Source organism: Ranitomeya variabilis, chromosome 3 (assembly GCF_051348905.1).
Source record: "Ranitomeya variabilis isolate aRanVar5 chromosome 3, aRanVar5.hap1, whole genome shotgun sequence".
Lineage (NCBI taxonomy): Eukaryota > Metazoa > Chordata > Amphibia > Anura > Dendrobatidae > Ranitomeya > Ranitomeya variabilis.
In genome coordinates, this window is record NC_135234.1 from 649,827,524 (window position 1) to 649,842,387 (window position 14,864).

At 43.5% G+C, this 14,864-nt stretch overlaps 1 protein-coding gene across 6 annotated transcripts in view; it reads right to left on the reverse strand.

The window, feature by feature from the left end:
* Positions 1 to 14,864, reverse strand: part of R3HDM2 (R3H domain containing 2) — a 136,983-nt gene that overhangs the window by 67,756 nt on the left and 54,363 nt on the right. The window lies entirely within an intron of this gene.

Here is a 14,864-nt window from a genome sequence, read left to right on the forward strand (position 1 = left end):
CGCTGGCCCAGTCGTCTTTAGAAAGACTGCCTGGACCAAGGCTCAATAGTGCCTCAACGAGTGCCTTCTTCCAGGGGCACTACGCCGAAACGCGCGTTGGGGTGGTTGGCAGCGTGGCACCCTAGGTAATTCAATTGAAAGTCCACATTACCTTCTCTTACGGATCTTGCTCGGTATTCACTTTAAATCTATATTATGACAGCTATGTCAGGATAAATTGTACTTAGTGCATGTACATTACTAAAGCATACTCACTATGCGGTGGATATGTATTGTTACTGTTATGTATATTTCCACAATGCACTTGCACTTTTGGAGCGGACTGTGAGGCATATATCGGTTTATACGATTTGGACATTGAATACCTGATGGGCACTGTGTGGTCACCTTTTTTGGTGAATCCTTGTCATTCTATGCTATCCCTAATATGTTTTTTTATAATCTGTGATCTTACTCGTGATTAAATAAAGTAAATAGTTTTATGTCTGGTTCTCGTAGTGCTGCTTTCTTATAGGATTTCTTCTATCTTCTGTGCACTGAACTGGTGAAATACATCCTAGCACCCTTGACAATGTATTTGAGGTGTTCATGTGGTCTGGTATATATGAAATGGGAATGCCAGCAGCACCTGATGGGTCTCACTGACTTAAAGTAGGGTCCATGGGGATTCAGAAGGCGTCTACCGTTTTTGCTACAGTTTTAATGGAATAATTAGCCCTACAGTGCCATTATCGCAGATGTTAATTGTGTGTGAAAAAACCGGTTTCCATGTCACCTAGAGTCCATGAGTGTAGGACTTCATGGCACTATAGGTAGATGGGAGTTTACTGTATGCCTTGTCTCACACCACATTCACAAAGGCAAGGGGTGAGGCGGAGAGATGGATTTTGCAGATATTACGTGACAGTTTCTGGTAGATAATAAAATGGCTGATCACTATGACCCACAGGTAACAAGATGTGGGTCCTAATCTCTCAATGGTCTTGTCCTTGTCAAAACTGAATGGGTAGTATGGTGGCATATGATCGACGCTAGTCTATTTGAGTCTATGGGAACAATGGAGAAAGCCGAGCACTGTAATGAATGGAGCAGAACCTAGTCACCTAGAGAATTATAGGCTTACACAACATGATTTTGATGGTTAGATAGCTGTACACAGTAGGAAGCTGACACGGATCGTACAGGGGAAGGGGTGTCTCGACTTCACTCACCTCTGGGGAGGGGAAAGAATGACCCAGCAGGGATCGGCTCTCTGGAGCCACCACTTACCCCAGGTCAGTCAGGGAAAAGCACTGAGGGCAAATAGTCACCAGAGAGGCTTCCCTTATAGGTACGTGTTATCGTGGAGCTCCCAGTGAGAGGGAATATATATCACCAGTCCAGGCTGGTATATAAAGGGAAAACTAAAATCCCACATCCTAGATATCACTGAATGAAATATTCCAGTTGTAAATCTTTATTCATTACATAATGGAATGATTTTGAGAACAATAAAACCTAAAAATGATCAATGTAAATCACAACTAATATCCCATGGAGGTCTGGAGTTGGAATGATACTAAAAATCAAAGTGGAAAATGAAGTTACAGGCTTATCCAACTTCAGAGGAAATGCCTCAAGACAAGGAAATGATGCTCAGTTGTGTGTGTGGCCTCCATGTTCCTGTATGACCTCCCTACAATGCCTGGTCCTCCTGATGAGGCGTGGATGTTCTCCTGAGGGCTCTCCTTCCAGACCTGGAATAAAGCATCAGCCAAGTCCTGGACAGTGTGATGCCACGTGATGTTGGGAATGTTCCTCCTGATGAGGCGGTGGATGTTCTCCTGAGGGATCTCCTCCCAGACTTGGAATAAAGCATCAGTCAACTCCTGGACAGTCTGTGATGCCACGTGGTGTTGGTGGATGGAACGAGACGTGATTTCCCAGATGTGCTCGACTGGATTCTGGGGCCTGGGGAACGGGCAGGCCAGTCCTTAGCATCAATGCCTTCATCATGCAGGAACTGCTGACACACTTCAGCCACGAGGCCTAGCATTGTCATGCATCAGAAGGAATCCAGGGCCCACTGCACCTGCATATGGTCTCACAATGGGTCTGAGGATCTCATCCTGGTACCTAATGGCAGTCAGGGTACCTCGGGCTAGCACATGGAGGCCTGTGCGGACCTCGAAATAAATGCCTCCTCACACTATTACTGACCTACTGCCAAACCGGTCATGCTGGAGGATGTTGCAGGCAGCAGAACGTTCTTCACGGCATCTCCGGACTGTCACATGTGCTCAGTGTGAACCTGCTCTCATCCATGAAGAGCACAGGGTGCCTATGTCAAATCTGCCAATCTTGGTGTTCTCTGGCAAAGGCTAATCGCCCTGCATGGTGCTGGGCTGTAAGCACAACACCCACTTGTGAATGTCGTGCCCTCATACCACCCTCATGGAGACTGTTTCTGACAGTTTGAGCAGACACATGGATGTTAGTGGTCTGCTGAAGGTCATTTTGCAGGGCTCTGGCACTGGTCCTCCTGTTCTTCCTTGCACAAAGGAGGAGGTAGCGGTCCTCCTTCTCGGTTGTTGCCCTTCTACACCCCCCCATCATGTCTCCTGGTGTACTGGCCTCTCTCCGGGTATCTGCTCCATTCTCTGGACAATGTGGTGACAGACACAGCTACCCTTCTTGCTACAGCTCACATTGATGTGCCATCATGGATGAGATGTACTACCTGAGCAACCTCTGTGGGTTGTAGACACCATCTCATGTTACTGTACAGGACTTCTAGGGGTGAGAGCAATGACAAAATGCAAATGTGACCAAAACAGTCAAACAATGATGAGAATAAAGAAATGGTCTGTGGTCACCTCCTGCAGAACAACTCCTTTATAGGGGTTGTCTTGCTTAATTACCTATCATTTCTACATGTTGTATGTTCTATTTGCACAATAGCAGGAGAATTTGATTCACAATCGGTGTTCTTCATAACTCGACGGGTTGTTTACACAACAGTGTGACTGACTTGGAGTTACATTGTGATGTTTAAGTGTTCCCTTTATTTTTTTGAGCAGTGTACATAAACGTAGCGGCAGTCACTGTCAGGCCTTGTTCACACGATCCTTTTTTCGCTGCGGATTTTTCAGGTCCTGATTTGTGAAAACCTCAGTGCAAAACCTGCGGTGGTTTTCACTGTGGTTTTCAGTCCTTTTTCTACTGCGGATTCCACTGCGGGTTTCTATCTGCACTTTCCTATTGGTGCAGGTGGAAACCCGCTGCGGAATCCGCAGACAGAATTGACATGGTACTTCTTTTTTTCCGCTGAAAATCCGCGCTGATTTTCAAGCCGAAAAAAGGATAGTGGGCACAGCGGATTTCGTTTTCCATAGGGTAACATTGTACTGTACCCTATATGGAAACCGTCTGCGGATCCGCAGCTGAAAATCCGCTGCGGATCCGCAGCGAAAAAAGGATCGTGTGAACATAGCCTCAGAGTTCCTCACTAACGCAGTACGGTATGCTGCCATCAGTTTCTCGTTAGATATAAGCCCCGTGCGGATGTGAAGATTCGCGAATCGAGATAAAACAGCAGCCCAAGATTAATTTTGTATTTAGTCGCCGAAAGGCACACTAGAAAGATACAGGTATATAGATATACACAAGAACAATATAGAAGTATACAGTCAGGAGTGTAGTAAAAGGGTAGGGTACAGAAAGATTACAATTACCATGTTATGTAGCATGTAGAATCACAGGTCCAAATCTTGGTTACATGATTCTCTGGCCACGTCAGCTAACGGGCCTCCTGCCAGTAGAAAAAACTGAGTCCAAAAATGAGGAGCTGCCCATTATCCCTTAGCCTGCTCCCTCTCACATGCTGCACCAACCCCTGGGCTGTGCAGCCTCTCTCCTCCCATATCTGAGAGCATGGTTTCCCGTGCCAGAACCGTGGATGCCCATAACTTTCCGCCCGAAGCTCTAAATGGGATGGCTGCGCCACTGGGTTCTGCTGGATTTTATCTGTGCAGGGAGACCAAATATGGCTACCGTATTCAGTTTCTGGTAGCTATGCTTTATAACTCAATAATGCAGAGTTCTATAGGTGGCTGCATGGTATGGGCTTTTGGGGAAAAGAATGCAGATTCCAATTATGTGCTCAGCATTAGGTTCAGAGATATTGCATTCTTTTATTATAGGTCATTTTCTAGATTCAATATCTCAGTCTTGTGCTGTTGAGCCTGGAATCTGCAGTGCCAATATGTCTGGGTGTCAGTCTGAGTCCAACAAAGGAAGCCAGTTGGCTGGTAACTCCACAAGAGTTGGCACCCCTGTGATAATTGCTGGACTTGGTGCTGGGGTCTATCCCTTTTGGCCCCCTTGGGGAGAGTTTCAAAGGCTTTTTTTGCTAGAGCGAATTAAAAAAAACCCAAAAGGTCTGCCCTGTCCAAGGAAGTGCCTTTGCTGGATAATGAGGTTCCATTGATTGATGTGTATTTGACTACTCTTTTGGCCTGGGGGAATGCCAAAGGTGGTGGCTGACTTTGGGAGCAAATATTTTGTGCCAAACTGTACCCGATACGGAATTCCATCAGATATCAAAATGATATCAATTAGATATCATTTTCCCCATATCTCATAGGAGCATTACTAAGGCAATAACTCCTGTTATTAAGAATGATAGATTATAAAGAAATAACAGGTATAAAATCTATGCAAGTGATAATATTTAACACTAAAATTATCAACTAAATGATTCATATTTGTCACGGCAGACCACAGGTGTTTTGAAAAAATATATCAGTACAGCATCTTTTCATACCTCTATCATGTGCCATTCCTGCTGTTATTTCTCCGAGAAATTTCTAAAATTGGCACCTGGGCATTACCTACACTATCAGCACTGATTAGCCAATATTAGACATGCCCCAATCACGAGGAGAGTGGTAGCCAGGGCTGTGCGAGTTGGTAACCCAAATCACCGACTCCGAAATTTCCCTGACTTCAGACTCCACAGCACCGCCTCACTACTGAGCATGGACATAAAGTGCAGCACAGATTCATCTCAACCAAAAGCAGAGATCCTTAGATCAGGAATAGAACAGACATTTATAGGACATTGTATTACTTTCCCAAATTATGAAAACATTTAAATCCAGCACTGAACTTCTGTACCCTATGTATTAAATATTTTACGAGTTGGAGTCAGTCCATTTTAAACAGAATACGAAAAAGCAAAAAAGACAGCTCACCCATCCAAGTATCCTGGACTCCAATGGAGTGCAGCAGGAAAAGCAATGAATCCAATAGGTAATCTAGCTCAGGCAGTCCGTTAAAAACTTTCACACTTTATTAGAAAAAAAAATCTTTAAAAGGGAACCTGTCACCCCCCCCCCCAGAGCGTTTTTAAGTATAAGAGCCACCTTCAGCAGCACTAAGGCTGCATTCTGTGAAGGTGACTCTTATGTTTAGTATCCCTAGGAATGCTGAAATAATCACTTTTATAAATTTCACGCCATACCTGTATTGTGTCCCGGAGGTATGTCTTCCTCGCCGTGTCAACCGCCTCTGAGACGTCAATCATCCCCCTGTGTCCTCCAGGCGTCGCCTCCTTTGTCGTGACGCCCCAGATCCCGCCCCGCAGTGTGTTATGATGTATTCACACTGCGGGGCTGGGAATCTGGCGCCTGCGCAGTGGAGCGGGTCACCGTGCTCCATTGAAGATAGTGCTGAAGTCTCGCGAGCTGCTCCACTGTGCAGGCGCCAAATTCCCAGCCCCGCAGTGTGAATACATCATAACACACTGCGGGGCGGGATCTGGGGTCTCCGCTATACGAAGGCGTCAGTAACATCACAACAAAGAGGAGGAGGCGGCCGGAGGACACAGGGGGATGATTGACGTCTCTGAGGCGGTTGACACCGGGGGAGAAGACATGCCTCCCCGACTCAATAGAGATATGGCGCAAAATTTATAAAAGTGATTATTTCAGCATCCCATGGATACTAAACATAAGAGCCACCTTCATAGAGTGCAGCCTTAGTGCTGCTGAAGGTGGCTCTTTTACTTAAAAATGCCCTTAGGGGGTGACAGGTTCCCTTTAAAATAATCCATTCAACATAGAAGTCACAAAAAACGACCTTATATATCACATCCTAGTCCAGACATGTGATTGTTGCCACATAATCACTAATAGTATTCTTCATCTTCACATGGTGAAAAACGTCCATTTTCTAGTTAACTCACAATATAAGCTAAATAAAATATTATAATGAAACACACACAAACAAAAGAGACATATGAATCAAATAGTGAAAAAAATAAAAATAAAAATAAAGGCTGCAATAAACTTAGAAATTTATATATAATGATAAGTCAAATTGTGTTTAATATTCATCCATAAAGGTGCTCTCGTTTGCAACACATAGATCCACCACTATTCCCTATTTAAAAGTTTTCTATGGCGGTCACCTCCTCTACAGGGTTTAGAAACCTTTTCTATTCCAATAACCCTGCACATAGTGGTGTCCCCATTATGATGTGATGAAAAATGTATCGAAGCCGCTGAGCATTTTACCCATCTAATCCTGACTCTCAATTGATTAGTGGTACGTCCCACATATTGGATTTTACAAATTAAACAAGTTAATAAATACACCACATAAGTAGTGTTGCAATTTATAAATTTCTTAACCGTATAAGGTAACTGTGGAGTTAATCATGTAATAATGTAATCATGCAATCATGTTGAGAATACAACATGCAAACGACAGCACCTTTAGGGATGAATATTAAACACGACTTGACGACTTATATAAAATTCTACATTTATTGCAGCCTTTATTTGTTATAATTTTTTTTTTTCGCTATTTGACTCATGTCTCGTGTTTGTGTGTGTCAATATATTATTTTATTTAGCTTATATTGTGAGTGCTAAAAAATGGACGTTTTTCAATAGGTGAAGAATACTATTAGTTATTATGTGGCAACAATCACATGACTGGGATAGGATGTGATATACAAGGTCTTTCTTTTTTTGTTCAGGATGGTACGCAAGAATTAAGAACCGTTAGGCTCGAAACGAGCCTGCCCATAGAACTCTTCCCACTTCGGGGGCTTGTGACTTCTATGCTGAATGTATTTTAAAGATTTTTTTCAAATAAAATTTGAAACTTTAACAGACTGCCTGAGCTGGATTACTTATTTGATTAATTTCATACAGGCTCCAACTCCACCAAAATGGACACTGACTCAAGACTCTACAGTTGTTCACCAATTCATCAATATTTATTTAAGGACAGGAACGACACAAAACAGAGCTAAGAAAATATGATCCAGAATTGATGCATGGGGAACACAAAATTTTTACTACAGACATGTCAGGAGTGGCCACAGGTTCTTTTTAATGGTTTCTCCATTCTGGATAGGGCAACCACAAATGCAGACATGATACATTACAAACCTTCCATAAACTTATGTTTGGCATTGTCTGCAGCACCCGGCTTCATTACATTGATCTCTTGACATTATGACACAGTATGTCATATGCTGCCTTACAGCCATAATGGTCAGTGAAGTTTCATCAAACTTTGCTTGCGCTATTGATTTACACATATAAATAAAATTGGGCAAGATACCAGTATATCTTAAGAGACATATGCTTCCTTCTCCACTTATGAGCCACTTTTTCCTCTTCTGCCATGCCTCCTGAACTCATCTTCCTCTCTAACAAAAAAAAACAAAAAACACTCAACTACTACAGTCTACTGCTAGTGTCATATTTAGGCCGAGTGCCCACGATCCAGAAGTAGCAGCGCATGTTCGCTGCATCCAATGCGCTGCCACCTATAGAACGCAGGCAAATCCGCATGTGTTCACTGACCTGTGCAGATTTACCGCATTTAATACATTCTATTGATGTAATTTTTGTTGCAGAGACTAGAGTTTCTGCAAGAGAAATAGACATGCTGCAGTCTTGAAAGGCGTGCCACATGTCAGTCTTCACGGGTAATCTGCAGGCGACCATGGACGCATAGTAGATATGGGATTTCTTGATCGTGGGCACATACCCTTACAGTTCCTATTAAACTATGAAAAGAGGAGAGTGAGGAGCACTTAAAGAGAGAAACCAGGCACACACCCACACAGACACTAGCAAATTTATTTTACTTTAGTGCTTGCTTCACAGCTACACTGCTCAGTACTCCTGTATTACGACCTCCATGCGGTTACTTGTCTGCGTGCTACAGAAAAAGCAGATAGGAATCCATCTCTATGTGTGGTGTTTAGGAGACATCACAGCAGCTAGTCTCCACCCACTAGATCAGAGGCAACTGAAAACGTCACAAACCGTGCAAAAGTGGAAAACTGATGAAAAGTAAGTCTACGTTTACATTAGCGTCGGGCGCCGCATGCGTCATGCGCCCCTATATTTAACATGGGGGCGCATGGACATGCGTTGTGCTGCGTTTTGCGATGCATGGCTGCAAGCGTTGGGCGCAGAGAACGCAACAAGTTGCATTTTTTTTGCGTCCAACTTTCGGCCAAAAAGGACGCATGCATTGCAAAACGCAGCGTTTTAGCGTGCGTTTTGCTGCGTTTTTGTGTGCGTTGTGTCGCCGACGCTGCGGCGCACAACGCAAATGTGAACGTAGCCTTAGAGATACAGTGGCCAGAAACAGAGTTATTCCTCATGTACACACAAGACCGCTTATTCTGAGAGATTACCTAAAAAGACTAGAACATTTTATAAGTGCTATATCACACTATTCCTATGATGTGTCATGTACCAAACATGAAAATAGTCAATGCAATGTAGTATTGTAAATGTCTGGACAAATGGACACCCCTCTCTAAAAGCTCACATCATAATTTACATGGCAGAAATGAATTGTCTGATAGGACCGTCCTCTCACAATCACTTCACAGACCATCAGTGGTCAACTGTGGATCCTGTGTGACAGCTGGTCATCGTTTAGGAGCCAATATTCTGTATAACAAAACAGATAAGTGGAATACATCAATGTAAAGCACTCGTTTATACTAGCTGGAGGGAAGTGTTAGGAAATGACACCAGAAATCATGAAACCAGACTAAAAAAAGAAAACTGCAATTACAGCTCTGAAGTGCAAATAATCACCTCGCCATCCGCTGTAGTCAATTATTCACAGTACTGCATACTAAAATGTAGGTGGAGGCTGGACCAATCTCAGGATTTTGAGGAGACTTAACAAGATAATAAAATAATTTATGTATATTATATGTATATATTATCTTGTTAAAGAGTCTCCTCAAAATCCTGAGATTTGTCCGCCACCCCCACCTTCCCCCCCAGCAGATCAGATTGATAGACATTATGTGGCAAAAATTACAGTACAACTGATATTGCAATGCCTGCTGTTTGTTATGTAGGAGTCCAGTGGGTGGAGCTACTTCGTGATTGGTGATCTCTGCATGCACAGACATGCAGGGAAAACTATCAATCACTAGTAAGACCGTCCACTGGACTCGTATACATATAAATACTAGGGACTTGATTAACACATGAAATACTGAATGTTATCCAAACAAAACTATTTATCAGTGGTCAGCTTCTTCTATATGCCATACTGTCCACACACTGCACATACACCCTGAGAGGCTCCCTTTCGGGAAAGGCACAATGTAAGGCCTCATTCAGAGATCTGGGATTTTTCACGTACACAAATTAACAGGGAGTTTCACCAGTGTTTTGGATCAGAGTTTGTGGTCGGTCAGTGTGTCTGATTGGCTACTGTGGTCAGAGGGACGATAAACTATAGAAAGCAGAGAAGCATTGACGACTCAATGGGTAAGTAATGATTATTTTACAATATTTCTTATAGTTCAGCAATTTTTGCAAAATTCTGGACAATAGCTTTAAGAGGGTATCCACAAAAACTTATATCCCAAATCAATTCCTCTCATCTCGGTGGATAACTGTGTAACTACCTTACACAACGGTTTTAGTTTCTGATATTGAACCAGAGATCACATCACCCCTGTTTTGTGAGCAATATAATATGTTACAAACCTGTCCCGAGCTACGCTTCCCAGAGCTGTGGAATCTAAGTCAGTGTCCATTTTGGTGGAGTCAGAGTCTGTATAAAATGGACTGACTCCTAAAATATAATACATTGGGTACAGTAGTACAATACAGAATGTGTTGTAAATTTTTTCATAAGAATTTGAGAACGTTAAGACATTTCTGCTCTGTTCATCTAAGGATCTCGGCTTTTAGTTGTGATGAATCTGTGCTGCACTTTATGTCCATGCCAGTAGTGACCAGTGCTGTGGAGTTGTAGTTGAGATGAATCTGTGCTGCACTTTACGTCCATGCTCAGTAGTGACCAGTGCTGTGGAGTCGTAGTTGAGATGAATCTGTGCTGCACTTTATGTCCATGCTCAGTAGTGACCAGTGCTGTGGAGTCAGAGGTGAGCTGAATCTGTGCTGCACGTTATGTCCATGCTCAGTAGTTACCAGTGCTGTGGAGTCAGAGGTGAGCTGAATCTGTGCTGCACTTTACATCCATGCTCAGTAGTGACCAGTGCTGTGGATTCAGAGTCAGGGAAATTGAGGAGTCGGAGGTTTAGCTTACCTACTCTACAGACCTGTTGCTTCCTTCACATCGGTCCTCTGCCTTGTTCTGCTTCACATTAGGTTTTGCAGGTTGCCTGGTGTGACTAAGGGTACCGTCACACAGTGCCATTTTCATCGCTACGACGGCACGATTCGTGACGTTCTAGCGATATCGTTACGATATCGTAGTGTCTGACACGCTACTGCGATCCGGAACCCCGCTGAGAATCGTACGTCGTAGCAGATCGTTTGAAACAATTTCGTCGTCTAGTGTCCCGCTGTGGCGGCATGATTGCATCGTGTGACACAGGTTGTATACGATGTGCGCACAGTAACCAACGGCTTCTACATCGCAAATACGTCATGAAATTATCGCTCCAGCGCCGTGTATTGCAACGTGTGATCGCAGTCTACGACGCTGGAGCAATAATCATACGACGCTGCAACGTCACGAATCGTGCCGTCGTAGCGATGAAAATGGCACTGTGTGACGGTACCCTTACAGACATCTTCCTAATCCTAATTAAAGTCCATTAGGGCACACAACTGTACTTTAGGATTGAGACTGTAGTGCTCCATGTCTGGTTTGCTCCATTATTTGTAGTGTTTTCAACTTGCTTCAATCCCTGCCGAGTTCCACCCAATCTGTCTGACTGCTACTGAGACTCCAGAAAGTCCTTGATTTCACATCTCCTCTGAGAAGCTGCATCAATGCCCGAAGTCCGTGCAATATAAACATTAACGGTACTCATCCTACCATGGTGCCATTCCAGCAGGAGCTGAGTATAGGTGCCCATATATACATTTCAGGTAAATTTTTCTATAAAATAGTGATTTAAAGAGGCACTTCCATCACAGTTTTTATCCTCTTAATATATTGCAATCATCATTATATAGCACTGTGTACTTATAATTGCTCATTTTGCCTTTCAACCCAGCTAGTTCATCCCATTTTCATTAGGTCTATGACATCACATGATTAATAACTGACTAGATGATTCCATCTACTTTACGTTCTATGTAGAAACAGGAGGTCAATTTTCCTGCACGAGTCATAAGTAACTGCAAAAGTACCTGGCAGAGAAGTGTGGGGGGGGGGGGGGGGGGGGAGAGCAGCTGGGGCAGGAGTTGAACAGGGGAATAATAAATACAGGGGACAAGATACTTACTGTTAGTACATAGAGCAGAGAAAAAATAATGTGTAGAAAGGCGAAATGAGCAATAGTAAGTGCACAGTGCCATAATATATTGCAATCATCATATTATAAGAAAATAAAAACTTTGGGAGGAATGCTTCTTGAAATGTATCAGAGACCCCAAAAAGAAAAAAGGAATTGACAACTATTTATGGAAGAAATTCAGTAAAGTTATTACCGCCAGGATCGCTCCGTCTCCTTTAGTGCTCACTTAAAACAGCAATGCCTTATTCATGTAAAACTGAACAAAAGGCGAGCTGTCACATTGAGGGTCCATGTTCCCGGGGCCGAATATATCTTCAAGAAAACTTTGCTGCATTAGTGAACATTTTGCAAGTGACAATGTAGAAATCACTAAATTCCAATAAAAATGATATAATTAAAGGTAAAATTCTAACCATATCACAGAAACGCTGCAGGTCAGAAAGAAAGTCACCTAGCAGACTGTTCTCCTTGTTAAAACAAAAAAAACAAAAAAACAATTGGATACAGATATGGCAGACGCCTATCCCTTGGATCAGAAGCAATCGATCATACTGATAGCAGGATTTCTACATCCTTCTAGCTTCCCCCACCTGCCTGAGGAATGATCACTGGAAAACACAAGAGACTGCAATGCAGACTTATTGGCAATTAAAAGGTTAAAGCATTATCATTTTATTTCTTTTTTTCAGCCTGGGAACTGCTATGGACGTCACTAAACAGTCACTTGGCAACCAAGAAATAGGGATATCCTCCACGGGGGTTCCCTGACTGGCTTACATGGAAATAATCCTGTGTGCTCGCAATCACACCCAGATACAGTGATGCAGCATGGCACTTCCTATGCTCGCCAAGGTCAATGCAGGGTTCTTTGTCCCCCGTTTTCTTAGAATCTCCCTAGCAGCCAATGCTGGCGTTCCCCTCCCTACCCCTCCTCTCCACATCTTCTGCTTCACAATGCCAACCTGCGTCATACAGACGGAAATCCCAGCTGACGTAGATGTATCAGGACAGATGCTCTGCAGCTTGTTGGGGAGAGGAGGAGAATGCAGATTCTAGGAGGACAAAACCGAGACAGCAGCAGAAACAAGAAAGCAGCACTGTGCACAAAAGAACGGCAAAAAAAAAAAAGCACAAAAATCACAACCAGAAACACACTTCTATCTGCTCATCTCAATAGGCAGAAAATAATGAGCTCCCTCTAACAAAACGGCTTCAAATGTTCACATCATGGATTTCTTCTTGTGGGAAATATTTTTTTTAGTGCAAAAAAACCCTGAGAAAGTAGGGCCCAGTCCAAGAATCTGTTCTCACCACCTCCTCTCACTTATGCATTGGTGAGCTGCAAGGTGCTGATGATGTGGAGTCAGCAGGTACCTGCCGGGACGTTTGCCGGTCCAGGAGGTGTCCTGCACGTGTCCTATAATAACGAGTAGGACCGATGCACCATACTTGCGAACGTCATCAGAACCCCTCACCTGCCGATGAGAAAGGGAGTAGTGCCGGAGAACCTTTTCAACATTTTATTTCCTGACCGTTAAAGTGAAGCCAGCCACTTTATGCCAGGGTCTGTGTGAGTAAAGATGCAACTTTATCGCTCATTTATTTTAGGTGTCGGAACCCTGGACATCACTGGCAACCTGTAAACAGACCATGGGATCGTCTAAGCTGAATTGGGCAGTAGGGGAACATAGATGTGATATTTGCTGCCTTACTGTATGCTTTCTACATTGGACAACACATAAAAGAGGTTTTCTAGTTACAAGAACATCTCTCCACACAAATAATGACTATTAAAATCGGCGAGGGTCCAATCACTAAGACTATCAATTGCCAGAACGCGGCACACGTTTGCCCCTGTCAGAACGCAGAGCCAGCATGTTTCCTCGACTGTCTCTCCATTCATTCAATCACTATGGGACTGCTGGAGAAGGCCGAGCATGTGCACTGCACTCGGACAGGAGACAAAATTGCCCCATTGTGTACCATGCATGGTAGAGAGAAAGGCAGGGGGTCTCAATGGCTGCACCACCACCAATCTAGACATGTTATCACCTTTCCTGTGGATAGGTAATAGGTTCTTGTATCTAAAATATCCCTTTGACTTTTATATCCTCAACATTTTATATCTGGCCACCATGGATTGTCCAAACAAGCAGAAAACACAGCAGAAAGAGTGAAGTACAGTGATCTCTTTTTTCTGGGTAAAGAAAACTGCCGAGGCTAAAATGTCTTGGCCGCATTTTGAGAGTCAATGCCCGTCCCACTCCTCAGTAAGGCTCATTCATATATAACAACAAGCCCCCAAAAATCAGGTAAAATCTAGCAAAACATACACATATCCTGTATGTGGTAAGAGTATGGACGTTCTACACTGTACATTATCCCTATCGGGGACAGAGCGGACCACACTACTACCACAGTGACAGAAATACTAGGTATATAGTTCCCGGAGGGAGACTGGCCAGAAGGAGGCTTTGATAAGCATGTGAGCGTGGGGGGTGTAACGCAGGAGGGGGTATGAGAAGGCTGCTAACAGTTGTTGGTGTCTTTTTTGGCCTAATTAAAAATAAAACAGAAGCCAGACAAGGACTCCGCACATGGCCAGAGACTGAAGAGAGGAGCGTTTGAGGAAGCAAAAGCAGCAAACAAGGTGGGAAAACAAGAAAAGGCAATGGCCTACAGTTTCTAGTGAGGTTGTGCCAGAAGTCAGGTGCAAGGAGCGCCTCTGTTTTAGCACAACCACTTTAGAAAATTTTTTATTATTCATCGGCACTGAATGGAGATGTGCGCTCCTCACCAGATAATTCTCTGAAGAGTCAAGAAAAGGAGTGTGGATTTGGAGAGTCTACAAACGTGACAGATTATTGGCCAGTTTTGGGGCACAAAATCATTGCTTAAATCAAGCCCCAAACCATGCACCGCTGTGATAAACTTGGTGCTTCTTATGACTGGGAATCCATGTTTACGCCATGTACCCATCAGTGGTAAATGTGTCCCCTCTATATCACCATATAGACAGATCAGATATGCACCCACCATCCCCCAGCTTACATGTGCTTCTGAAGACAATGAAGCCTGACCAGAATACCACTCTGACCTAGCCCTA